The sequence below is a fragment of the Eleutherodactylus coqui genome, chromosome 6 (genome assembly GCF_035609145.1).
Source record: "Eleutherodactylus coqui strain aEleCoq1 chromosome 6, aEleCoq1.hap1, whole genome shotgun sequence".
NCBI classification, from domain to species: Eukaryota; Metazoa; Chordata; class Amphibia; order Anura; family Eleutherodactylidae; genus Eleutherodactylus; species Eleutherodactylus coqui.
In genome coordinates this window covers 147,038,313-147,063,888 of record NC_089842.1, presented here as the reverse complement: position 1 = coordinate 147,063,888, position 25,576 = coordinate 147,038,313, and the positions used below count along the sequence as shown (strand labels likewise).

At 44.9% G+C, this 25,576-nt stretch overlaps 1 protein-coding gene across 2 annotated transcripts in view; it reads left to right on the top strand.

Moving 5' to 3' along the window:
* Positions 1-301: 301 nt before the first annotated feature.
* PPFIA3 (PTPRF interacting protein alpha 3) overlaps positions 302-25,576 on the top strand; it is a 141,279-nt gene continuing 116,004 nt past the window's right edge. For both annotated transcript variants that reach the window (XM_066607904.1, XM_066607903.1), the window contains exon 1: positions 302-803. The gene's annotated coding sequence lies outside the window, so the exon portion shown is untranslated. The remainder of the gene's footprint in view (positions 804-25,576) is intronic.

Genomic DNA, 25,576 nt, shown 5'->3' with positions numbered 1-25,576 from the left:
TCCCTTTAAGCAACCTCACCACGCTCGGGATGACATCATCCCTTAAATTTTATCCCGCCTCTCCCAGCTTCTGATTGGCTCATCGGCACTCCCTACACACCTCTCCAGCTATTGGTCCAGCTCCATGTCGTTCGAACGCTGTAGCCACGCCTCTGTTAGGGTTTGAGGTAGTGTCAGGTTGGTGATTGGCTGCATCACATGTCCATCACATCTCAGGGGGAGGGAACTGGGTGCCAGGGAGGTCCTGCTGCTGGGCTGGTAACAGGGGTGATCTTCTGTGCATCCCGTTGTTTGGGCGATGTGGGAGGAGCGGGGTGTCAGCTGGAAGGGATGATGGAGCTGGAAGACACCGGCTTTCCTTCCCTTGTCGCCGGCTACCAGTGCTGCTTCAGCCGGGCACCTGCATCTCCGCTCCACAGTCTGCAGCTCTGACGAGACTGGTGAGGAGGTAGGGAGCGGAGAGGAAGACAGGAGACATCATCTAGATACCCAGGGCAGAGGGAGGAGACAGCTCAGTGTAGGGGGGCACAGGTGGGGCAGGGTGGGAGAGCCAATGTAAGGGGCATCTACTGGGCGAGGTGATGAGCTGGAATGCCATACCATGTAATCTTGTAGAGCTACAGTGTGATACAAGGTGGTCATGTGATCAGGGGCTACAATGTAATATAGAAGGAGTAGGTATAATGGGGGTCCTGCTACTAAGGGCCACATAGTCCTCAGTCTGTAAGGAAGAAGTCTATACCCACAGACATCAGCATCGCCCAGCCAGAGCCAGCGGGAGAGGCCCATCTGGTGGAGAACAGGTGAGTTCAGGGTGGGGGATGATGACAGCACCTGTTCACTGATGGAGTGAATGACCCTCTCCTCCGGCTGCAGCGGGTACCACTCTCCCTGTCTGATACCCCATCACGTGGCCGGAGGCTGGATGAGCGCAGAAGAGATCTAGAATAAAGAATTGTATTTTCCAATGTCTGCCCTAACACTCCGCCATGATATTGTTAACCCTATATATGCAGCTGGCTCCTTTAACAGCTACCCCCACCCAGTAGTATAATCTGTATGTATTGGCATCTTTAAGGGAATTCGTCTAGTCTGATCTCATTCGGAAGCTTTTACATCATTCCTCGCTTCATCCCGCACCTGCTTTTTTTATTTGCTCAGCCCACCCATTTGCAGTTTGCCTGTCTCCATTCCCATGAGTGGTTTGCAGGCCCTTCCAGCAGTGAAGGGATTAATGGAGCATTATCAGCTGCCCATTTCTGCATATCTTGCTTTGCTCCTGCCTGATCACATCCTTCTCTGCCTTCCCTGACAACCAGTGTTGCAACCCTCCCCCCCATTTATCCCATTGTATCCCATCCCTTTTATGTCTGCATCATTTTCTTCCACCTTTCCAATCTTGATTGGTATTTTGTTGACATCATTAGATTTCTTTGGATTTTGTTGCCCCATCAATATATATTATATATATGTATGTATGTCCCAGTACTACAATATTTTAGTACGGTCACAGTTTTTCCCAGTCTATCATCTCTTGTTCTAGAATTTGCTGGCCATTGTATCTCTCTTCCTTAGTTTTTGTGTCATGGGAGCCACACCATGTGCACAGACTTTGTTATAGCACCAACATATTCCGTAGCGATGTACATAGGATTTTAATCGCTAAATGTCTCAATGTTATATATATATAAAATCTGTGTGTGTGTGTGTATATATATATATATATATATATATATATATATAAAATAAACTGTATGCACAGCCTAATGTACCATCTTACATTCCTCCTAGATGCTTTCCCTCACTTCCCAATTCATTACATTCCTAGATATGCCCATTAAACTAGGCTGGAGTGCCATTTGCTGCCCTGTAACCCACATCTGCCCTTCTCAGTATCAACAAATTCTGCATCCCCATGGCACTACCCTTGCACACTTGCACAGCCCCATGGCACTACCCGTACACAGCCCCATGGCACTACCCTTGCACACTTACACATCCCCACGGCACTACCCTGCACAGCCCCAAGGCACTACCCTTGCACACTTGCACGGCCCCATGGCACCACCCTTGCACACTTGCACAGCCCCATGGCACTACCCGTGCACACTTACACATCCCCACGGCACTACCCTGCACAGCCCCATGGCACTACCCTTGCACACTTGCACAGCCCCATGGCACTACCCGTGCACACTTGCACATCCCCACGGCACTACCCTGCACATCCCCATGGCACTACCCTTGCACACTTGCACAGCCCCATGGCACTGCCCTTGCACATTTCTATGCATGTATGTGTTCTTTTCCTTAAAAAGATCACAGTTTCGAAGGAACTAGTTTTTTTTCAGCCCAAAGTGATTTATAATATAAGTGGATTATTACGCGATGCAATGAACATATGGCTTTTTTCTGGACTGTATCACATAGCTGAGAATCCCTGCTTTATGTCTGTGGAGTACTGAATGAAGAAGGCCTAACATCAGCGGCGGCCTATTAGCACCATATTGCATCAATGGGCGATGCTAGAAATTGCATCTGTCCTGCTATGAAAGCGATCACCCTCTTCTTATTCCTTCACGTCATGTAAGCAGAGAGCCATCGCTGCCATTTATTTCATGTGGTTGTCATGCTCTGATCTCGTTTAGCTCTGTCTTCCATGGATGCATGGATTACCTACAATGACCCTGCGTTCCCTATAGCCGCAAGCAGTTGTATTTTCTGTAACGGTACTATGTGCAGTTTATCAGCCCCAGCAGATTAGCGGTTGGACACGGTCCTTTTGCTTCAGTGCTGTAATTTACCTGCATATATTATGTTTGCAGAATAGGAGATCTGTTCTGTATTACAATATAGACTTTGTAGCACCCATATGATCAAGCTCTGAGTAATAAGCCGCACCTACCATGATTGTAACGTGTCGTCTCTTTCTGGGAAAGTTGGGTAACGACCAGTGTGGCACGCTGATAGAGGTTGGCACCCAACTCTCCTTGAATCCTGAATGCCAAATCTTGATATGCAGTATTAAAGGAGTAGTAGAAGTACAATTAGAGGGATATGATATTGAGGAGCTGGGTGGCAACCCCTTTGGGACCTTTCATTTGGGAGGGAATTGCACTGCAGGACGCTGCCAAATCCGCAGCTGTGGAAATCCACACCAAAATCTGCAGGTCTAACTGCGGATTTTGATGCAGAATTGCAAGCAGGTTTTAAGCCATTCTCAATTCTGCATCAAAATCCACAGGTTGCCTGCATGTGGCGTGTCATGCAGCCTATTCTGTGAATGGCCCTTATGGAAGGTGTAATAGTGGCCAAGCTTAGGATGTGTCGAAACGCGTTACCTTATGACTAAATGTTTGGATTACTCCTGGTTATTCTCTGAGCATCTCTAGCAGCGCCGGTTCCAAGAGTGTATTTTGTGCCTTCTACGTCCCGAGCAGCACTTAGTGATATGACTGCCTAATTAGACTGGCTGGCAACCCCTGTGGGTGTTGTAACAGCCGTCGGACTGGTTTTCATCTATCTGGATGTGGTTGAGTAGAAATGACCTAATCTTCAGAATACACCTCCACCTTTATAGGTGCTGCTCAGGACGTAGGAGGCACAAAGTGCTCTGTGGGAACAGGTGCTGCTGGAGAGGTTTACCAGGGGTAACCGGAGTATCTCTAAAAGTTTATTCTTAAGACAACGCATTTCAATTCTGATCTGGAATCTTTATCAGGTTGTATTTCATTTTGTCTCTTCTTGGATTACGTCTGTAGCCAGCAGTAGCTGTTCAGTTAAAAAAAAACATATTTTAGGGAATTTCACTTTGACCAATTCCCTTTTATAGTCCATAAAGTGTCCCAAAGGTGAAGGTATCACTTAAAATGACCCCTACTATAGTTTTATGGACACATCTAGTTCTGGTTTACAACCATTGCATTATACTGCTCTATGGCTACAAGTAAATTAGTACTTTTCTGCTTGTATTAGTGGTGAGCAGTGGGTACCCATGTACTTTTAGAGATGGGAAGCCTGGCAAAAATGTCAAGAATGGCAGTGCCTCAGTTAAGGACCACAGTGCCTCTATAACAAGTCCAATCTCAGTGCTTCTAAAATCGTTCTGGACTGCAACATTGTTCCCTAAGGGCTCGGTCACACAGGCGTTTGTACGCGGGTCTGTCAGTTGCGTTTGCGGTCCGTATCTATATAGAACCAATGCTTTTCAATGTGAGCGGTCACAAGTTTGAATTTTACATGTGCACAAATGCATGCGGCAAAAATTATAGGACACCGGTTCGCAGAACGCATGTAATAGCGGCAAACTGGTGTTTTGTGTATTTGAAACCCCTGTTTGACCATGTGCCCAATAGGGCCGGCAGCAGCAGCGCCGACCCCACTTAGAACATATAGTGTCACAGCTGTGGAAGAGGATCGTGATGTTCTCCCATTGAATTCAATGGAGCCGGCAATACGGCCGACTCCATTAAAAGCAATGGGCTGCCGGCAAGCCCTGCATTGATTTTCGAGGAAGGGCTTAAAATATAAGCCCTTCCCTGAAAATCAATCCAAAAATGTGTAAAAAATGTTAAAAAAAATCTATACTCACCTCTCTGCAGCTGCCGGGGCTCAGCCGTATCCAGCCGGCTCTTCTCCTGCACTGCTATGAGGAGCTTTCAGCAGGCGGGGATTTAAAATCCCCGCCTGCTGAAAGGGCTGCTTCTGATTGGCTGAGCACTGTGACCAATCAGAGTCAGCTCTCAGCTATTTAATGACAGCTAAGCTCTAAGGGCTCCTTCACACTGGCAATCGCAATATCGTGGCAAAAATCACAACTTTTTTACCCCACGATTTTTGAGCATTAGCGCTGCTTTATCTTGCAAAAACATCATTTGCACTTGCGATTTTTCTCACACTTTTTTGAGCAATTTCATGCTTTGCAATGTGATAAAAAGGATGCTCTATAGGGAAACATGGGAGCTTAAAAAACGCAAAATGCAGAAAGTTAGGGCATGCTGCGATTTTTTTAAATTTTTTTTTCTTTCTCACAACATTGCATGCTTGAAAACATTGCAAATGTGAGGAAACCATTGAAAATCATTGGTTTCATAATTCTTCATTCTTACTCAAAAAAACGTGCGATTTTTCTCGCAAGTGTGAAAGAGCCCTAAAAGAGAGACAACCAAAATGCTGCCCTTAAAATGCAAACTGCAGTGCCCCCGTCATGGAGCTGGATTGCAGCAGTTGCCATATAAAGCATTATTCTCATCACCATCAGAGTTGTGTTAAAAATCGGGATGAAATAGCACAATAAGATGCCAGAAACCATATTGACCCCAATATAGTCCTTTTGGTTCTTTCCTAAGGCAATTTGGTTCAGCTACTCGGTGCTGTTTTCTTGCTATGGCCTTATGCACACGGCCGTAACGGACTCTGCAAGCGGAATACTGCAGCGGAGTCCGTCACGGCACCCCCCCAAAGACCCCATACTTACCTTCGGATCCGCTGCGCGAAGTCCTGCATGATGCTCCGGCGCCATGTGCAGTACAGTGCGTGACGCACCAACAGTGTCATATGACGCGCCAGCGGCAGGCGGGGCGCGTATTCACTCTATACTTCCGCTGTGCTGCAGCGGAAGTATAGCGTGACGGGCGGCTTCCATTGACTTCAATGGAAGCCGTCCGCGCGTACTCCCACAGCGAATAGGACATGCCGCGGGTAATTCCATGCTGTGGAATTCTGCAGCATGTACATTCAATAGCTGCAGTGAAACGCCGCAGATTTCCGCCGCGTTTTATGCGGCGGGAATTAGGCCTATAACATGGCACAAAAACAGAACCCAGAGGCGTCGATATGAACAAAAACACACTGCAACAATGTATCCATAACAGCCAATTACAGTGAATAGACCCAGACTTCAACATTACTTTCAAGAGAAGCCATCCACAGTGACCGCCAAGAGAACAACCATAGCAGAACCAGACTGGAACAGTGCCCCCGTAGCAACGGCAGCACGTATTAGTGAATACTGGAAGAAGACATTTGCACAGGAAGCATGGCTACTACCTACCTTCTAGATCTGTGGCATTTGCCTCTTAGGATGGCTTTACACAGGATGACTGTCAGGCACATAAGTGCTTTCACACAGGAGAGATAGCCAATCAGTGGATGGAGGTAGAGGGGCTGGGGATCTCTTCAGGCTGCCGGCCTCCATTCACTGTGAACAGGCAGTGGTTCAGAGATGAATGACTGCCTGTTCACACTGAATGAGAACTCATTAGTTGCTTTGTGTCAGTGAGGTGAAATGAAGCGACTAGTGATTATTGAGCGATTTCTCGCTCAGTAAGCTGTCGGGACCTGCTTTTACACAGGACAACGATCTCTAAAAATCGCTCATTTGAATGTTTTGGAAGCCGTCCGATCCACGGCCCTTCCGCATTGGCATTTTAGAAAGGCTTAGGGATCCGCATCATTGCCTAGCGACAGCACGGCATAATCTGTATTGCGCATGCGTGCCGGCTGGCACATCCACAGCACAAATCACAAGAATCCAAACAGGTAGGCAGGGGGCACCGGGCTGAATTCCGCTGCGGTATCCCGCATATGGAATCCAACCTGCCTGTGTGCATTCAGTCTAAAACCACCTGTATTCTCTGTTCCAGACACTTCTAAGGGCTCCTTCCCATGAATGTGTGGTCACAGCATATTATACACGCGGTTATTGTGTGCGGAATACACTGTACTAATTTGGCATAGACTCCCTTGTTGCCACGCACGCATATTGCGTGAAATACACACACAATAAAGATTGCGGCATGTTGTGTCTGTGTGGCATATTACACACGTATACACAGCAAGATAGTGCACGGCGATCAATGTCTCACAGCAAGTACACCATGTCATAGTGTACTTGCTGTGTGCCATGTGCATGTCTTATGCGGGTGGCACACAGCGAATTACGCTCGAGTGAAGCCGCCCTAAGACCACAAGTAAATGAGGTTTATAGAAATCTATGCACATGCTCCCAAAACAAGGCTAGTCAGATGTAGGGAATGTCCAGCTTCAGGTGTGCCTGCACCAAATCTGCCATGTGTGACCTTATAGAGTGCACCTGGAACAGACATTGGTTGCAGTCCACGAGTTGTGACTCCGCCAATGCACTGGTCACTGGGGCTGCAGGGCACAGTAGTATGCCCATCGACGCTTGGCAGAGGCTTCTAGAATTCAGGATCTTTGATTGGTGCTATGGTGGTGCAAACGGTTTACCATCCTAGCTGTTCAAAGCTACTGATTGTCTTCAATTTTCAAAGCAGGTAGAGCTCATGATTGTGTGAAAGGTCCACATTGTTTAAAGCGGTCCTCTGGGACTATATAAATGTTACTAAAATGTCAGCACATATAAGACGCGCTCTAATTAAAGAATTTGGTCCCTAAATACTGATCAGCCTGCTTTCATCTCATACGGAGACGAGGAACATACTTCGGGGTATATGTGCTGTAGGATCCTTCATCCATGGATGAGATGTATGTAAATGAATATTCAGTGACTTGTCTGGCTCTTCGCCAGGATGTATTGCTGGATTCACGAGGGTTAATAGTGATGGATTCTTTTATTATATTGTATGGACTGGAATATCTGGCAAAGGACAACTAAGACAAAAAATATGTGTGAACGTATCCCAAGGCTGGATGCAACAACCGGACTTCAGTGTTTTTGAGGACATTTTTGTTGCTATTTTTAAATAGGTTTTATTAGGTCAAAACTGCTGTGGCTGGATGTGACTGAAGTCTATGACAGGGGATGGAAAAGTCTACGTACAAAGCATTTCTGTCGCTTTTGGGGTGTTTTTGAGGTTTGTAGATTTTTTTTAATACTACATGTGGTGGCATTCTTCACGCTTCTCTATAGAAGCTAGAAAAATGCCACTGAAGACCCGTTTTAGGCTGCCTTCACACGTGTGAGAAAATCGTGCGATTTTTGGAGAGTGCGAGAAAACGCAGAATTCTGAAACCCATGACTTTCAATGGCAACGTTCCCATCTGCGATGTTTCCTTTCATGCCATGTTGCAAGATTTGGAAATTGCTGCCTTCCCCATCTTTCTGCGGTTTGTTTTTTTCTCGCCCATGTCTCTCTATGGCGCCTCCGATTTATCGCATCGCAAGAACTTGCGATGTTCCTGCGATGCGTTGTTAACATTAGCAACTTCTGCGCGCTAGCAATACGTCTTGCTGTCATCAGTGACCCAGCCTGCTGTGATCTCCCATAAATTGTCAACATGTGCGGCGTGACGCCATCCTGCGGTGCTTCTGGTACTTTCTGGGGTTGGGGGGGAAGTAGCTGAGACATGTCTTCTCATGACGAGGATGTTCTTTGGCCTTGGTTGCTGTTGCGCAGATTGGGGCAGGTACGTGAAATGGCGGACAATGTTCCTAGAAGCAGGAGGAGTGGGGTTTATCCTTCGCTGTCCAGAGTACCGGAATCTGCTTAAAGGGGTGGTCTCGCGAAACCAAGTGGGGTTATACACTTCTGTATGGCCATATTAATGCACTTTGTAATGTACATTGTGCATTAAATATGAGCCATACAGAAGTTATTCCACTTACCTGCTCCGTTGCTAGCGTCCTCGTCTCCATGGTTCCGTCTAAATTCGCTGGCAGCTTGCTTTTTTAGACGCGCTTGCGCAGTCCGGTCTTCTCCATTCAGCACGAGCCGCTTCAGTGTGCTCCCCGCTACAGCTCTTCTGCGCATGCGCAGACGAGCTGTCACTGCTCGGGAGTGCGCTGAAGCGGCCATTCTGCACCATCCTCTGTTAGAGGAAGGTGCAGAAACTGGAGCTGCCCAGCGGAGAAGCCCAGCCCAGCCCAGCCCAGCAGCCCCGAGAAGCCTCCCAGGTAAGTGATGGGTCGGGGGGGGGGCTGCCGCTCCGCCGGGGGGGCTGTCGCTAGGCCGGGCTGCGCCGGGGGGGGCTGTCGCTAGGCCGGGGGGGGGCTGTCGCTAGGCCGGGGGGGGCTGTCGCTGCGCCGGGGGGGGCTGCCGCTAGGCCGGGGGGGCTGTCGCTAGGCCGGGGGGGGGCTGTCGCTGCGCCGGGGGGGGGGGCTGCCGCTAGGCCGGGGGAACTAGCGCTGGGCTCCGGAACCTAGCGCTGGGCTCCGGGGCCTTCACCTGGGTTGAGGGTCTAGCGCTGGGGAGCCGGGGGCTAGCGCCGCTTACCTGCTGCCTGGCGGTGGGCGTCTGGTCGGCGGCTGCGGGGCGTCCGGTTGCCATGGAGACACAGCTGGCGGCGTCTCGGGAGCGCGCACGTCGGGCTGCAGCGAGCGACGGGGAAAGAGCCGGCGGCCATCTTGAGGAAACTTTTATAAGTTGCTGAAACGCTGGAACGGTAAGTACGAACCAGCTAGAAATGTCATTTACAGGGGGGCTTAGTAATGTGTGTTTAATGGGGGGGACTGGGCAAAAAAAAAAATTAACTGCTTCCTCGAGACATCTCCTTTAACTAAATTGATGAGGATCTCCATCTCCACTCGGTTGAGCTTCCAAAGTGGAATGATCCTAAACAAGCTCCAAAATGGCTGCTGTTCCTTCCCATTTATGCAGTTTTTCATGTAGAATTTGTGCACATTTGCGCACCCCTATAGATTCCTATGGGGTTTTTGGTGCACAAATGTGCACAAAAATAGAGCGTGTCGCGGAAATGTGCACAAACAAGTAATGTGAGCGAACCCATTGAAATCTATGGGTTCTATTGTTAGTGTTTGCATGAGCGCATTTCCCCGCCTAAAAACGTGCACAAATACGCCCATGTGAAAGAGCCATAAGTGTTTAAAAGTGGTGAGAATAAGCCACATGAGGCTACATTCACTCAGGGAAGCGCGACATTGGGCCGAGAAACTCTGCCCGAATTTTGCCCTTACCAACATGTGTTTTTAATGGCGAGGCAAAGCGTTTTTGATACACAATTGTATCACTTCTGTGAAATTGTGATCCTCGCGATTGTGTTTCAGGTTCGTGAATGGATCGTAAGCATTTCCCACTGATTTCAGTGGGAAGCATCACTTTGTACTGGATGCATTCGCTAGTGTGAATGAATCCATGGATTAGGTTTCATATTCGCCTGGGTTTTGTGCACATTGCATAAAACTGGCGTGAGAATATCGCTGGTGTGAATGAGCCCTTCAGGAGCTAGGCACTGTTGGCGTCTGTTGGCATAAATAGGAATGACATGAATTGAGTGCCAACAGTGTGACCTATATGCATTGGCTACATGGCATCCATGATGGGCATGAGGTAAATGTAAGGGGCAGAATTTGTACAGGGGAGTGGTATTGTGTCTTATTTAACTATTTTAGCCAAATTCAGTGGCATAACTGAGGCATTTGCTTATTAAAAAATAATAAATGAGTAAAAGTCAAATAAATGAGCAGTAAATAAATAAAATAATTATTCTTGTGATAATGTCAAAATTCTGGCTGGGATTTTCCCCCAGAAGGATTAAAGAGCTAATATAGCCATGTACCACCGCTGCTTAGCCCTTCTGTATAGTACAAGGTGGGCCACAGAAAAATAGGCCATCTTACAGAAAATCTGTTTTTGTTGCCCATAGCAACCAATCACAGAGCAGCTTTCATTTTACCTCAGCAGTATAAGAAATGGCAACCAATCAGGGTGTAGCTTTTATTTTACCTCAGCAGTATAAAAAATGGTTACAAATAGCAGCACAGCTTTTATTTTACCTCAGTGCTATAAGAAATAGCAACCAACCACAGCGCAGCTTTTATTTTACCTCAGCGCTATAAAAAATAGCAACCAATCACAGTGTAGCTTTTATTTTACTTAGCAGTATAACAAATGGTAACAAATCACAGCACAGCTTTTATTTTACCTCAGCGCTATAAGAAATAGCAACCAATCACAGTGCAGCTTTCATTTTACCTCAGCAGTAGGGATGAGCGAACGTGTCCGTTACGGACACATCCGCACCCGGACACCGGCTTTGCCGAACACTGCAGTGTTCGCGCGTAAGTGTCCGGGTGCCGCCGGGGGGCGGGGAGATGCGCGGCGGCGCGGGCAGCAGTAGCGGGGAACAGGGGGGAGCCCTCTCTCTCTCCCTCTCCCCCCCACTCCCCGCCGCACCCCCCCGCGCTGCCACGGCGGCCCCCGAACTTTTTCGCCCGAACACTGAAGTGTTCGCAAAGTTCGGTGTTCGGGCGAAAAAGGGGCGGAGCCGAACGTGTTCGCTCATCTCTACTCAGCAGTATAAGAAATAGTAACCAATCACAGTGCGGATTTCATTTTACCTCAGCAGTATAAGAAATAGCAACCAATCACAGTGCAGCTTTCATTTTACCTCAGCAGTATAAGAAATAGTAACCAATCACAGCGCAGCTTTCATTTTACCTCAGCAGTATAAGAAATGAAACCTGTGCTGTGATTGGTTGCTAGGGGCATCAAAGACATTTTCTTTTAGATTCCATAAGGGTATGGTGCCGACCTATTTTTCTGTTGCCCACCCTGTAGTACGCACTACCACACTTCCCTTTACACCTCCCCAACTCCTAATGAAGCCCCCAGTGCACAGCTCCTTCCTTCCCTGAGCAAAAGGTGGAACAGAGGGGATGGGGGGAAAACGGCTCGTCATACATTACACTTGAGATGTGAGCAGCAGAACATGGCGAGGTCACCGTGCGCTGTCAGGAGGAGGACAGAGAAAGCAGCGCTATGTAGTTACGTGTCCTCCCTCAGACATAAGGCTCACACATTGCCTGTTCCCATGATGTTGGGATCCGTCCATGCTGGATATATGTTGTGGTGTTCATTTTAACCCTCCACCTGCCAGGATGCTAGTGCATTCCTATCCAACATGGCGGCCTTGTCCATTGGTATGATGGATGGCTGTAAGATGACAATGCATGTGCTGTCCTCATTGTTAGAGGGTTAATATGACGGTGGCACAGTAGATTGTAGCAATGGCACATGTTATACGTGTGGGGATGTCTGTATGTAATTGCATTTCTTTGATGGTAAGTGAGCATTTATTGGGAGAAGCAAATGACTCCTGTTTTTATGGCAGGAATTACAGGCTTGATGGGTGTTTTTATGGAAGTGTTTGTGTATACGGTTATTGTAGAACAGATGTCCCGGCTTCCAGTAGCGTTTGCATATTATATATTCCCTGCATTTGATTTTACTAATAAACCAACCTGATGGGATTAAAGAGGGTTGGGAAGAAATCCTCCACATCCACTTAGCTCTGTTCCTGGGAAAGCTGGGTGACAACCAACATGGCCACCGCTTTGTCTCTCATAAGGGGTCTCACCCTTCTTTCCTGGAGTCCGGAATACAAATCTGCCACGTTAGGCCGGATTCACACGGTCGAGAAAACTGTGCGAGAGTTGTGCGTTGCAAGATGCACAAATATGAACCCCATTCTTTGGAACGGAGCCATACACATGAGCGATGTTTTCCCGAATCGCACGGCGATGCAGGAAACAAATCACAGCATGTTCTATCTTGTTGCGCAATCTCGCATCGCATCTCCCATTGTTTTCAATGGGGCCGGCGGCAGCATCGCACGGAATGTTAGGGCAGCTTTAAGCTCATGCTCACGACCTGAAGGTTGTGAGATCAATCCCTGCTTGGGTCAGGTAGCCGGCTCAAGGTTGACTCAGCCTTCCATCCTTACATGGTCGGTAAAATGAGTACCCAGCTTGGTGGGGGGTAATAAATACATAACCTGAAAGTGCTGCAGAATAAGTTGGCGCTATACAACTATAAGCACAACTGCGCTGGTCTCTCACTCATATCAAGAGATGGGAGCTTCAAGCCAGTGTTGTCAGCGGCAGTGATCAGTCCCGGAAGTTTCAATGGAGCCGTACATATATATAGTCCAGCGGTAAAGACTAAAGAACTGTTGCTGGCGCTACTTCAAGATTCCCCAGAGGGGTGAAAAACATCTGGTGGCAAGATGGTACCGTAGTACACAAAAGTTTGGTTCCAAAAACTGCACAATGCGTTTTGACACTTGGCTAAATGTCTTTATCAAGTACTTGCATCAACTAAAGAAAAATGACTACATAAGTAGTGAAAAATGGCTCAAATGTACGCTAGTTAATCTCAAATGTAAAGTAAGCCATAACAACAATATATCAACTGTACTTTGTAGTGTTGGACTGGGCTCCCATGGGATTATCCAACAGATGTATCTTCTGTTGGTCTTTGTGGATGGCATATACCCTCTGGCCCTCTCCTTGGTTAGCTAGACCCCTCTAGTTGAATTTCCCAAAAATAAGAAAAAAAAACATAGCATAACCCTATTGGAGTTAGTCTAAATTCTGGGCCTACAAAGCTCTATAATGAGTCAAACATTGACTTCTAAAGTAGCTACCTATAGGTGGCACTATTCTAGTTTTCTTCCTTGTGGATGAGAGTTAATTTGCTTATTATTTCCACAAGCACATTGCCTGTAAGTCTAGAAATTTTCGATTATTTTATTTAATGCTTCCAGTCTGGAATTACTCTTAAAAGCGACTCCATTTCTGGCCCATTATTTTTTGTAAGATTGCTTCTGGATTCCTCCAGACCTTTTTATACACACACTATCCTGCCAAAATTAATTGAACACATGAGCAAGAATCAATAGTGGGGCCTCCTTTGGCCCTCATGAGATCAGATACTCTCTGTGGCATATTTTCTACTAAAATCTGATACACTTTAGATGGAATTTCCCTCCACTCATCCTTCAAATGTCTGGCAAGTACTTTCAAAGAAGATGGACACTGTTCATATTTCCTGCCTCAATGTTCCAGTTCATTCTAAAGATGTTCAGGGTTCAAAACAGGACTTTGCAAGCCAGTCCAATCGAGCAACAGTGTTGGATTTATGACAAGGCGTGTTGTCTTGTCGGGAGCATTGCTGACCATTCCCAGAGTATTCGGCAGCACATTATTGTTTAGAATGTCAAGGTACACCTCCGTTTCCATGGTTGTTGCCACTACAACCAATAGACGAGACTATGCCATGTAAAACGTCCCCACACCATAATGGAACCTCCGCTATACTTAAAGGGGTTGTCCCGCGGCAGCAAGTGGGTCTATACACTTCTGTATGGCCATATTAATGCACTTTGTAATGTACATTGTGCATTAATTATGAGCCATACAGAAGTTATAAAAAGTTTTATACTTACCTGCTCCGTTGCTGGCGTCCTCGTCTCCATGGTGCCGACTAATTTTCGGCCTCCGATGGCCAAATTAGCCGCGCTTGCGCAGTCCGGGTCTTCTCCTATCTTCAATGGGGCCGCTCGTGCAGAATGCCGGCTCCGTGTAGCTCCGCCCCGTCATGTGCCGATTCCAGCCAATCAGGAGGCTGGAATCGGCAATGGACCGCACAGAAGAGCTGCGGTCCACGGAGGGAGCAGACCCCGGCGGCCATCTTCAGCAGGTGAGTATGAAGACGCCGGACCGCCGGGATTCAGGTAAGCACTCTCCGGTTTGTTTTTTTAACCCCTGCATCGGGGTTGTCTCGCGCCGAACGGGGGGGTGGGGGTGGGGTTAAAAAAAAAAAATCCGTTTCGGCGCGGGACAACCCCTTTAACTATTGGCACAATACACTCAAGCAAAAGGCATCTTTGACACCCAGGTACGTCCATCTGATTTGAAGATGAAGTACCGCGATTCGTGACTGCATAGACGGTTCTTCCATTGTTCAACTGTCCAATTACGACGCTCTCTTCACCATTGTAGACGGCCTAATGCATTTTGCTTCATGATGGATGACTTGTATGCAGTGGCATAACCCATAAATCAAATACTGTGCAGCTCCCGTCACTGTCTAACAATTCCAAGGGTCTGCATCTTTTGTTTAGTGTTTACCACATATGACATGCTAATTAGGTACGATCTATTCTACTGATAGGGCTACCTAAATACATTTGGTAGGATATTATACGTGACTATATTCCATATCACGCTGGGTACTTCAGATGAAGACCTAGAGGATATTGTTTTCAAAGTACCCTCATAATCAAAAATATGAACCAAAAGTTGTGATCAAGAAAGCAGTGTCTTTTGAAATGCGTCTGTGCGTTGACATAGTATCAGACGGTACCTATCATTTATAATTTTATGAATTTTTTTAAAATTGTAATTAAAGAAGAACAAAAGAAGTGTTTTTAAGGAGCCGGCTTTTTCTCCTTTGTTGTCACTAGTGACATACCCTGATGAACGGACCCATCTAAGATGTCCATAAGCGTCAATAGAGCTTTTTGTGGGTGGCACATGTTGTTGTGGGGGCATCTGTGGCTTCATCTCAGGAACTTTAGGGTCAGTAAAAAATATTTGTGAAAACATTTACTGTATAGATCATCATTTCGGGAGAGGTAGGGGTTTGGATTTCCAAAATGCTGCGTTATAGGATCACCCCAATAAGTGTGAACTTCTTGGGAAAATTTCATCAACATTCCTACCCAAATGTTTCTGGCGTTCCAGCAATATGTCAGAGAGATAATGGTTCAGCCTTTAAATAAATTGGACCCCATATACATTAGGGAGACAATCTCCCTAAATTCATGCTGTCAATCTGTAGTTTTGCCAGAACGTTCTAAATAATAGTTGAATCTCAAAACTGAACCCTTTTGATAAAGTGATGTCCAGCATTGATTGACCGCTTATCTGCCCAAGATTTTCTGCAGCAACTGCACCACATACTGCATTGCATTGTGGGCCGGGTTCTCTAATAATAAATCATATCTCATCAGCCTCAGAAGCAGGCGCTCTCCTCCAATCTAGGCCAAACAGGCTTTGGCAAGATAACTATTGAACTGTCTAACCATGATATGTTGAAGCGTAATTTACAGTATTTTTTTTCTTCTGCCATTAATGCTGCAGTACAATACATCATAACTTCGTCTGACGATCCATATGGAAGACTCCTTCTGACCCCCATGGGCTTCGGCTTCTCATTTGATAGATGCTGTTCCTAAATGATTTCATTGTATGTCGTTTCTGCTGTAAAGCAGGTGGAAATGTAATGCACAGATGAGGAGAAAGGCAAGACAGGGCTGAGAGCTGGCAGCTCTTTCCGAGGGCGTATGAAATACTGCCCTGATTCCCTCTATGTGTGGTAAGAAAAGAACTTTGAGCATCTCTAATTAACAATTACAGTAATTAGAACGGCTGCATTGGTGAGGAGTTAATTATATTGGAGAAGGCTGCGCCATTCCCTTGTAAATAAACGACTGCAAAAAGCCGATCTGTTCCATTTTGTATTCTGATATCACCGATATAATCACATTGTTTTATTTTTTCGTTTTTAAGTCATTAGAGGCTAGTTTCAATTAATAGAGCCGAGGAATGATAATGCAATAAAATGAACATCCTTATCTCATCTTATCATATTTTCCATTCAGTTGTGCGAAAGTAATGGTTTGCAGGAGCCTACAAGGGAAGAAGGCAACCCGTAAAAAATAAAATGGGCTCCTGTCTGGTGCTGCTGTACAACTTCATCCTAGGACATGGGATAGCATGCATCTGGCGCTGATCTTCCATACTTTGTTTCGCTAATGTTGTGATGTTAAGAAAGTGCGAGGAGCCAACTAGAGTCCTTCTCAATGTGTGTCCCATGGCAAGGCCTGTATAGTGTATGCGCTAATGTTGATACATTTTGGTCCCTAAATCTTCTGACACCTTTTTTCTGCTTGAGTAGCCAGAACTACAAAGTGGTTCTGGATTTCTTGCAGTTCGGTGTTTGTCCCACTAGTAGCAATAAGTCATTAATATAATATACATATTTATTTTCAGCTCCATCATAAAATGGCATTGTTTGGCCTGGGGATTCTGTTTATCTGCTCTTATAATGGAGCCGGAAACTGAATACCTAAGGCTGGGCTCACACGGCCGTAAATGTTAAACGCTGTGGGGGTGCCAGACGTTTGCAGGATGAATTGAGTAAACTACCAGCTGAAATGTATCAGACATTAGTAGAATGTATGCCATGAAAAGTAGCTGATGACATTAGGACCAAAGGAGGCCCCACTAAGTATTAACAGATGAATATAATTATTACTTTTGTTTCATAAGCCCCATTTACACACAATGATTATATCGTTCAATATTCTCTCAAAAGCAATTGTTTGAGTAATCATTGTTTGTAAATGCTCCCATCTTTCACTCTTCAGCTGAACAATGATTTTTAGGTGAGCATAAAATCCATCGTTCAGCCGGAGAGCCGGTAGCAGATACCGCATTCTGTGTTCTCAACAGGCAGCTCTGATTACATTGTATTTAGCTTGCACCCCCTCAGCAGAACAGAGGAAATGTATGCAGAGAACATACCACCTGCTGTTTTCCGCATACAGCTTCGGAGGCTCACTTACATGCAAACAAAGGTAATAAACTGCTAATAGGCATTAGTGCCTATTAGCAACTAATGCAAAATGATCGCTCAAACCGTCATTCTCCCTATCTTTTGAATTAATTTTGAGCAATCATCTTTGTCTGTAAATGGCCCTTTACTCGTGTGTCCCATTATTTTTGGTTAGAATAGTGTTGAATCATATCCTATCTCCTATCAACTCAAACCCAGGTTGATAAGCCTAGGAGTTGTAATAAGCCCACCTCTAACTCGGGGGCCCAGGCATATATCTGTCTTTGTCTGGTGCTAAAGTTGGCCTTGGATGTTCTGGCTCACACTGTTGGAACTCTGTAACTTCCAGAGAAACTACACCTAATGTACTTACCCAAGCTATTGCTGAAGACCTTGGTGCCCAAGATACAGCTCGTGTATGCATACTTCTTCACAGTTTCAGTGAAGACTTCATACCATTCAATTTCCTACCTCAATGTTCTTTCCCTTATAAACTTACCGAGATAAATGGAGAAATTAGTTACATAAGGTGGACAAAACATGGGTATCCTGGAAAACCCAGATGACTTGAAGCGCTGCATGTATGTTCGTTCCTATGATGGTAATTGGAAGGGTGGTGAGCTGTCAATAGACACCTCTGGTGCTTCTTTTATTATAGGAATCCCCTATAAATCTTAAACATGGCAGATCTAATTGTGTCCCAGGTCATACACATTGGTTGATTATCTTCTGACAATCTGATATTAACGTTCTTGGTCCATTTGTGTCCTGATGTCTACTTTTGGGGGAAATAAGGATTGAACAGGTTGAATTTCTACCTTTCCGATCCTTTATGTCTAGATAATGGGATAGTCGGAGAAGATGTCTTGTTCATCCAACATCTATCTTGATGGCCACTGGGGAGGGGCTAGGGACAGGTCCGCTGCATACACATGGATTCTGTCTATTGGTTTGTAGGGTGTCCACTTCTCTTTCTTTCCGTTAGTCTTGACAGATTGGACACATACCAGACGTCATGTACTGCTGGTTTGTGCACTGTGGAGACACTTGCATAATTTCCATTGAATTCTTTATCTTTTTTTTTCCTGTGGGATATCCCTGCTGATATCTGCTGACAGGACATCCTAAAACCATCACAGAGTCTGTGAAAAGGGAAATCAGAAGGGATATCAACCATAGCTTGCCCTGTATGATGACTAGAGAACACATCCCTGTAATGAGACCATACCTAGAAATATAATGTGCGTATATTCTCCTGTATAAGAGACCTTTCACACACAGATTTTTTTAAAGCGTATTTTGCAGATTTTCATGTTTTTTTTTTTTGTTTTTTTTTTTAAGAGCACATGAACAGACTTATACAGGGTGATTCTCTCACTTGGAAACCCAAATATTTCTCAATAACGTTAGAATTTTTTTTTTCTGGTTCTCAGCGAAAATTGATCTACATTTACCTTGTATGTTGCTAAACATGGTCTGCCTAGAGCATATGCTGAAAATGGCCCTCTCCATCAGCCAAGAACTTTTGTATGTAAGTCTGCATATTGGCGAAGACGTCTGCTACTGTGACATCAGTAATAGCAGCAATCGCCCGCCATATTCCATCTTTGAGTGTGCTCGCTCGTTGTTCACAGCTTATTGCTGTATATACGGTCCATCAGTAAACACCACAAGAAGAAATAAGGTGGCATCCAGTCTGGTCATCTTGGCAGCCACATCTATTATTAAAAAAAGCCTATAGGCTTTTTCTTGCACCACACTTTGACCACTCTGCATGACCTTTGGTGGATGATTCTGGTGTCATTAGATTTGTGACATCCTCACCACTGCCGTAAAATCATAAAATTTGAGTTTGATACATTTAGTGACCCGTCAGGCAAGGTCAAAGTTCCTATGTTAAGTCTAGCAGCGCTGTGGTGCTTCAGCCAACAGTGCCGCTAGGGAGAGTCAGGGCTCCTTCACAGTGGCGTGAATCACGTCCCAATATTGCCCTCTCAATCCATCCATGTGGAAAACCCCTGGATACAAGATGTTTTCACAATGGAAACAGCCTCGGATCCCTGAAGGAGTCCCCAGGTGCGGCTGCCACAGCCGCAGCAGGGGATCGCAATGTTCTCCCATTGAAAATAATGGGCAATATCGCAGACCGAAAAGACCTGCTGCGATCTTTGTGAATGAACCTATTTTATTTTCGCGTCAATCTAGTATTTTTTAATCAGTTGCTGAAATTTCCTAAATTTCAATTTCCCCCATGCTTGCACTAGATGTGTGGCACCAACTTGTTGAAGGGAACACTTCTTTTTGTCTTAAATGTTTTCACCAATTTGTGATAATAACATTTTTGCCAGTACTCTTCCTTCACCGTACTGATCTCGCAATGCACTTTGGCAGTATTCACAAACCATAAACATGCCGTTCAACTCAGTATGTTTGCGGCATAACGCGTCAAATGCCTGTTTGGTGGTCTTGTCTCAACAGTTAGGCCTCATGTCCACGGACGGATCGGATTCAACATGTGGGATCCCGCAGTGGAATCTGACCCTGCCCGCGGCCGTGGACTTTGCGTTACCTGTCCGGGTCTTCCCTTTTTTTCTGTGGTGTGCGGATGTATGTGCGCCACCACGCATGCACAGTACTTTTTCTTTTTTTTTAACCCCTGTTTTCCTGTGGAATTCGTCAATTCAATTGCAGATGGGCCGCAGATCAGACAGCTTCCATTCACTTCAATGGAAGCCGTCCATGCGGGATCTGCACAGAAATGGAGCATGCTGCAATTTGTTTTCCAGACCAAAAGGTCCGCAAAACAAATCCACGCTTTAATTCCAGTGCGGATGCCCATGTTTCTCTATGGGCGGCTTGAACTGTGGATCATCTGCGTGGGTTCCCCAATTCAATTCCGCCCATGGACATTGGGCATTATAGTCCACGTTGTTGACAGCGGTGACGTTTCGACAAATTTAGGGGGAAATTTATTAAAATGTTTAAAACAAAAACTGTCTTTGTTGTATATAGCAACCATTCACAGCTCAGCTTTCATTCCTCACAGTGCTCTTGAAATTGAAACCTGTTCTATGATTGGTTGCTTTGGGCAAAAAATACCTTTTTTCTTCAATTTTTATAAACCTGCCCCATAATCTTCAATGCATTCAATTTCCATAGGGAACCATAAAACAAAATTTAAATGCTATTAAGGAATATTTGGGTTTCCTATTCAAAGAATCACTTCGTCGTTCTGCTGGATCCACTTCTGGCTTTAGCTAAAAAAAACACTGCAAAAAAAAAAAAGTAGCTTTTTTTTTTTTTTCCTTAAAGCCGTATGCGTAACCAACCTAATACAAATGCAAAAACTTCATAGAGAAGGTGCCAAGTAGTTTTAAGATAGGAACCAGAGGGTTCAGGATGAGCGGTGCTACAGGTCCGTCCCCCACAAGTGTGCAGCACACTATAGGCACATCTTAGTTATAAACACATAGGTCCTTCATATAACTGCAGATGATTGCAGAGGTCCATCCTTCATGCCATATAAATGCATATAAAGCTGCCTTAAGTATTGCTTTGATCTGCTAGGGTTTATCGCCACTCCCAGTACACAATATATAATACTCATCATCCTTTTTATGTTCTGTTACTGCAGTGTAGCACGGCAATAATATATTTATGAGGCAAATAACTGAGTGTATGAAGGATCTGCTCTGTGCCCATTATTATCCATCCGCTTGTTGGGACAGCTAACAATAAATGTCTGATAACAGGGATCAGATGTTTGCGTTTGGCGATCAGTTAGACTTTTTTTTTTTTCTCCACGTGGCATCTGGGAATTGTAGTTCTTTAACAACTGAAGGAGACAGAGGTTGGGGAACTCTGCTTTTGATGATGCGCTGTTAAGGTACATCACGTTTAGAGGGGCGATGGGAGTAGTGAAACCTTTGGGGATATCTTCTGCGCTGCTGCGGTCCCTTGTCTTTTCTTGTGTTAGTATTAAACTGGTCAGACATTTGCAAAGCTTTGGCACCATTTGGGATTGGACTGTCATTACAGATGCGCTCTGTGTAGTCTGATGGCTTTTTCTTATACCATCGTGCGAGTTGAAGTGGCAGTGCATTGTGCTGTCTGCTTGCTTCACACAGGCTGTACATTCTGTAGAATCTGCTGCGAAAATTACGCAGCATTTGCAGTACAAGCCATGGGAGGAGATTTTAAAAAATTTCACATGGAGTGGAAAATTTCTGCAACAAATCCGCAGCATTTTTGAAAAAAAAATGCAGATTCTTAATCTGTAGCATGCCAATTTAGGCTATGTTCACACGGAGCGGAATTTTCTGCGCAGCAAAACCACGATGCAACAAGTGCATCACAATCCAGACCATTTGATGCAGATTTTAATGCGGAATTTCGTTTAAAAAAAACCTCCTTTCATTGGAGGTGGAATCTGCACCGCGAATCCGCTGCTTTAAAATTGATATGCTGCGGATTTAAATTCTGCACGATATGTCAATTTCTGCATCAATTTAGTGCAGAATTTTTTTCTGCAGTGTGTGGATTATGAAAATATCATCCACATTACTATAGAATCTTTTGCGGAGAGTTTGGAAAGAAAATCGTGGCCAATTCTCCATGTGCAAATTCACTAAGGCATATTTAGTGAAACGCACTAGCTTTCACAGACTGAAACTATGCATATTTACGCAAAAGGTGAAGGGCTTATTGATTTTATGCATAAATATCAAGTGTATTTATGTTATGTTATCCCATTGACTTCAATGGGCTATTTTCATTTATAATACAGACCAGAATAGGACATGCTGCAATTTTGTTTTCACGTGCGTGAAAAAAGCAGGTCTGAATGCCCCAATGCTGATCAGTGGAGTTTCAGCACTTCGTATTCTGTGCAATAAAAAAAATATGCGCACAATACGCAGTGCAAATACAGTGCAAATACACTGTTGTGAATGAGGCTTTATGCTGCCAATTCCATGACTTGAAATACAGGGTTACAATCAGCAGCAGATCCACTACAAAAGCTATGGCCAAATCTGCATCATTTAGGTATTTAACGAATACACATATGTTTAAAACAACATGCAGGTAGTTTCCGACTCGTTTCAATCAGAATTTGCTTTTACGGTAGTCCTAGCTAGTGCAAGTGCTTATTATTTAAGGTGGAGATATAGTAGGATTGGCTGTAGTAGTCAGAAATTTGCATCTTCTCGCCTTTGTGGTGATAACTACAGGATTGACATTACAAACCCTGCTGTTAACTCTGAGGGAAGCTGAGCATGCCGTACATGGACATCTGGTTCGGCATAGTACATGGACATTTGGTTCGGCATAGTACATGGACATTTGGTTCAGGCATAGTACATGGACATCTGGTTCAGGCATAGTACATGGACATCTGGTTCAGGCATAGTACATGGACATCTGGTTCAGGCATAGTCTATGACATCTGGTTCAGGCATAGTACATGGACATCTGGTTCAGGCATAGTACATGGACATCTGGTTCAGGCATAGTCTATGACATCTGGTTCAGGCATAGTACATGGACATCTGGTTCAGGCATAGTCTATGACATCTGGTTCAGGCATAGTCTATGACATCTGGTTCAGGCATAGTCTATGACATCTGGTTCAGGCATAGTCCATGACATCTGGTTCAGGCATAGTCCATGACATCTGGTTCAGGCATAGTCCATGACATCTGGTTCAGGCATAGTCCATGACATCTGGTTCAGGCATAGTCTATGACATCTGGTTCAGGCATAGTCTATGACATCTGGTTCAGGCATAGTCCATGACATCTGGTTCAGGCATAGTCCATGACATCTGGTTCAGGCATAGTCCATGACATCTGGTTCAGGCATAGTCCATGACATCTGGTTCAGGCATAGTCTATGACATCTGGTTCAGGCATAGTCTATGACATCTGGTTCAGGCATAGTCCATGACATCTGGTTCAGGCATAGTCCATGACATCTGGTTCAGGCATAGTCCATGACATCTGGTTCAGGCATAGTCCATGGACATCTGGTTCTGCAAGAAAGATCCGATCTTTGATCGTCTAGATAGTGGCTCTCTGCTCTGGTCCACCTTATTATCGACTTTTTATGTGATCTAATTGGGCATATGGAAAGGAGTTGTATCACTAGACAACCCCTCTAAGCTACAGCTATGCCCGATGCTTTATATTTCTGCTCTGCTTGTTTAAAATTACTGTTACTCATATATAAGCACCAGCTCTGCGAGGAGAGATATCTACTACACCAAGTGGTTCTGAACCTCAGTCAACTAAATCGCCATTATAAAACGAATTATGGCATTTGAGCCTAAAAAGAACTGGGGCTTGGGGGGCTTTTATATGGGGGGGGGGGGGGGCTTTGACAGGCTATCCCTATAGTGTATTTGTTGTCTTTTTATAGTCTTCGGTATAGTCTTTGCGTTACATAATTCTATGTTTATGTCACTTTACAATATGCAGGCAAAAGTCTATTTTATTAGACATTCACCTAATTGGTGAATAGTTAGTATTTTGCAGAGCTCATCCTGTCTTTCTACTTTTACTGCCAATACAGAATTCACATATTGTTTTTGTATTGTAACCCAGTGGGTAAAATACCGAGGGAGTGTTGTGTAAGTCTCGCATCTTCACGTGTTACTCAGAAAGAAACTTGGGGTGAGGCAAGGTGGAACCCTCCCGTCAGCCTGCTACACGGAATCAGGGTGGGGTTCTAATTACAGCAATTCCCAGGCCTCACTATTAACCCTGGTGAGGAAATATGAGCAGCAAAATAAGAAGAGCCTCAAAAGTCACATTTTTCCCATGGAAGAAAGAATTGGCTGCGAGAATTATGCACACTGTGCCTTCCAACTATCCAGCTCTTAGCATTTCTTTTAACACTTCACATAATGAAAGTATTTTCTTGTTGTGGTATTTAATAATGACTGCTCTATAAAGCCTCATCAAACCTAAAGATGGTTAATTATAGCAAGAATTGCTGTATGTAGGGCTAAAGGATCACACACATGGCAACGCTTTGGGATTGGAAATTGTATGGTGGCACAGAGAGTCTCTGTGGGCCTATTACATACCTGTTCGCATAGTGTGTTCCCCTAAATTGGCACTGTGTACTTGCCTAGAGGCAATGTTCTTCTTTGTAATATGGCATCTATAGGAATCCTTAAGAAAAAAACTATAGTGGCCCTATGAGGTCTATGTTTGTATCCTGATATCATGCTGATATTGCAACACACAAAAAGAAAGAAAAATCTAAATTCACCCTAAAGCTGGGTTCACACAGGGCGGATTTGCTGCGGAAATTCCGTCCGCAGCAAATCCGCCGGTGGCCCCTAATCTCAGGATTAGCCAGGCATGTGGATGAGATTTCTCATAAATCTCGTCCACACGGGACGGTGAATCCACCTGGCCGTAGCATGTACATTTTTTTTTTTCTTCTTCCACTGCGGCCGCGCTCTCCTCTATGGGAGCGCCGGCCGCAGTGGAAGAGCGAGCTGCCAGGCCGCTTCAAAACCCGTGGCTAAGTGCCGCGGGTCTTGAAGCAGTGCTTCTCTCGGCAGAAATCTTGCGGTAGTTCGCTGTGGCCAAACCGCGAGATTTTCCCTGGGATTCCGGTGTGTGTGAACCCAGGCTAAGGCTCTCTTCCACAGAGTCCATATTATGGATTCATCAAGGAGGCCACTGTGATTCTACTGTGGCGAATTTAAAACACCCCTGGGGTTCTGCAGTTTGTTCTGTCCCATGGAACCACACCGAGTGTTAGTATTTCAGGCGTGATATAGACCCTAACGTGTCTGCATTTCGTGCAACCTAAAATTGCAATTTCTGAAGTCATGGAACACTTCGTCCTCCCTGGCGCCTTTCTAGCGATGCCCCACTCTTCACTTCTAAGCCAAAGCTACAGATTTCTTCAATATCTGTGCACCTATAAAAGGCAACATGGCCAATTGCTCTCTGATTAGGTTCAGGATGTTTTCTGCACATTTTAATACATTACTTGAAAGTTTGGGATAATATTTCATTTTTAGTCGTAATTTTTAAAATCTAATGCTTATTATTTATTATCATGACTAGGAGATTGTCGATTTGTTTAATTTTGCCACTTAACTGCCTTTACCTATCCCAAGCAATATATACACAACAACGTAAGTGGATTTTATTGGCCACAGCAGCCCTTTTATTAAAACAAACAGCATGTAATTAAATAGAAAACCACAGTCA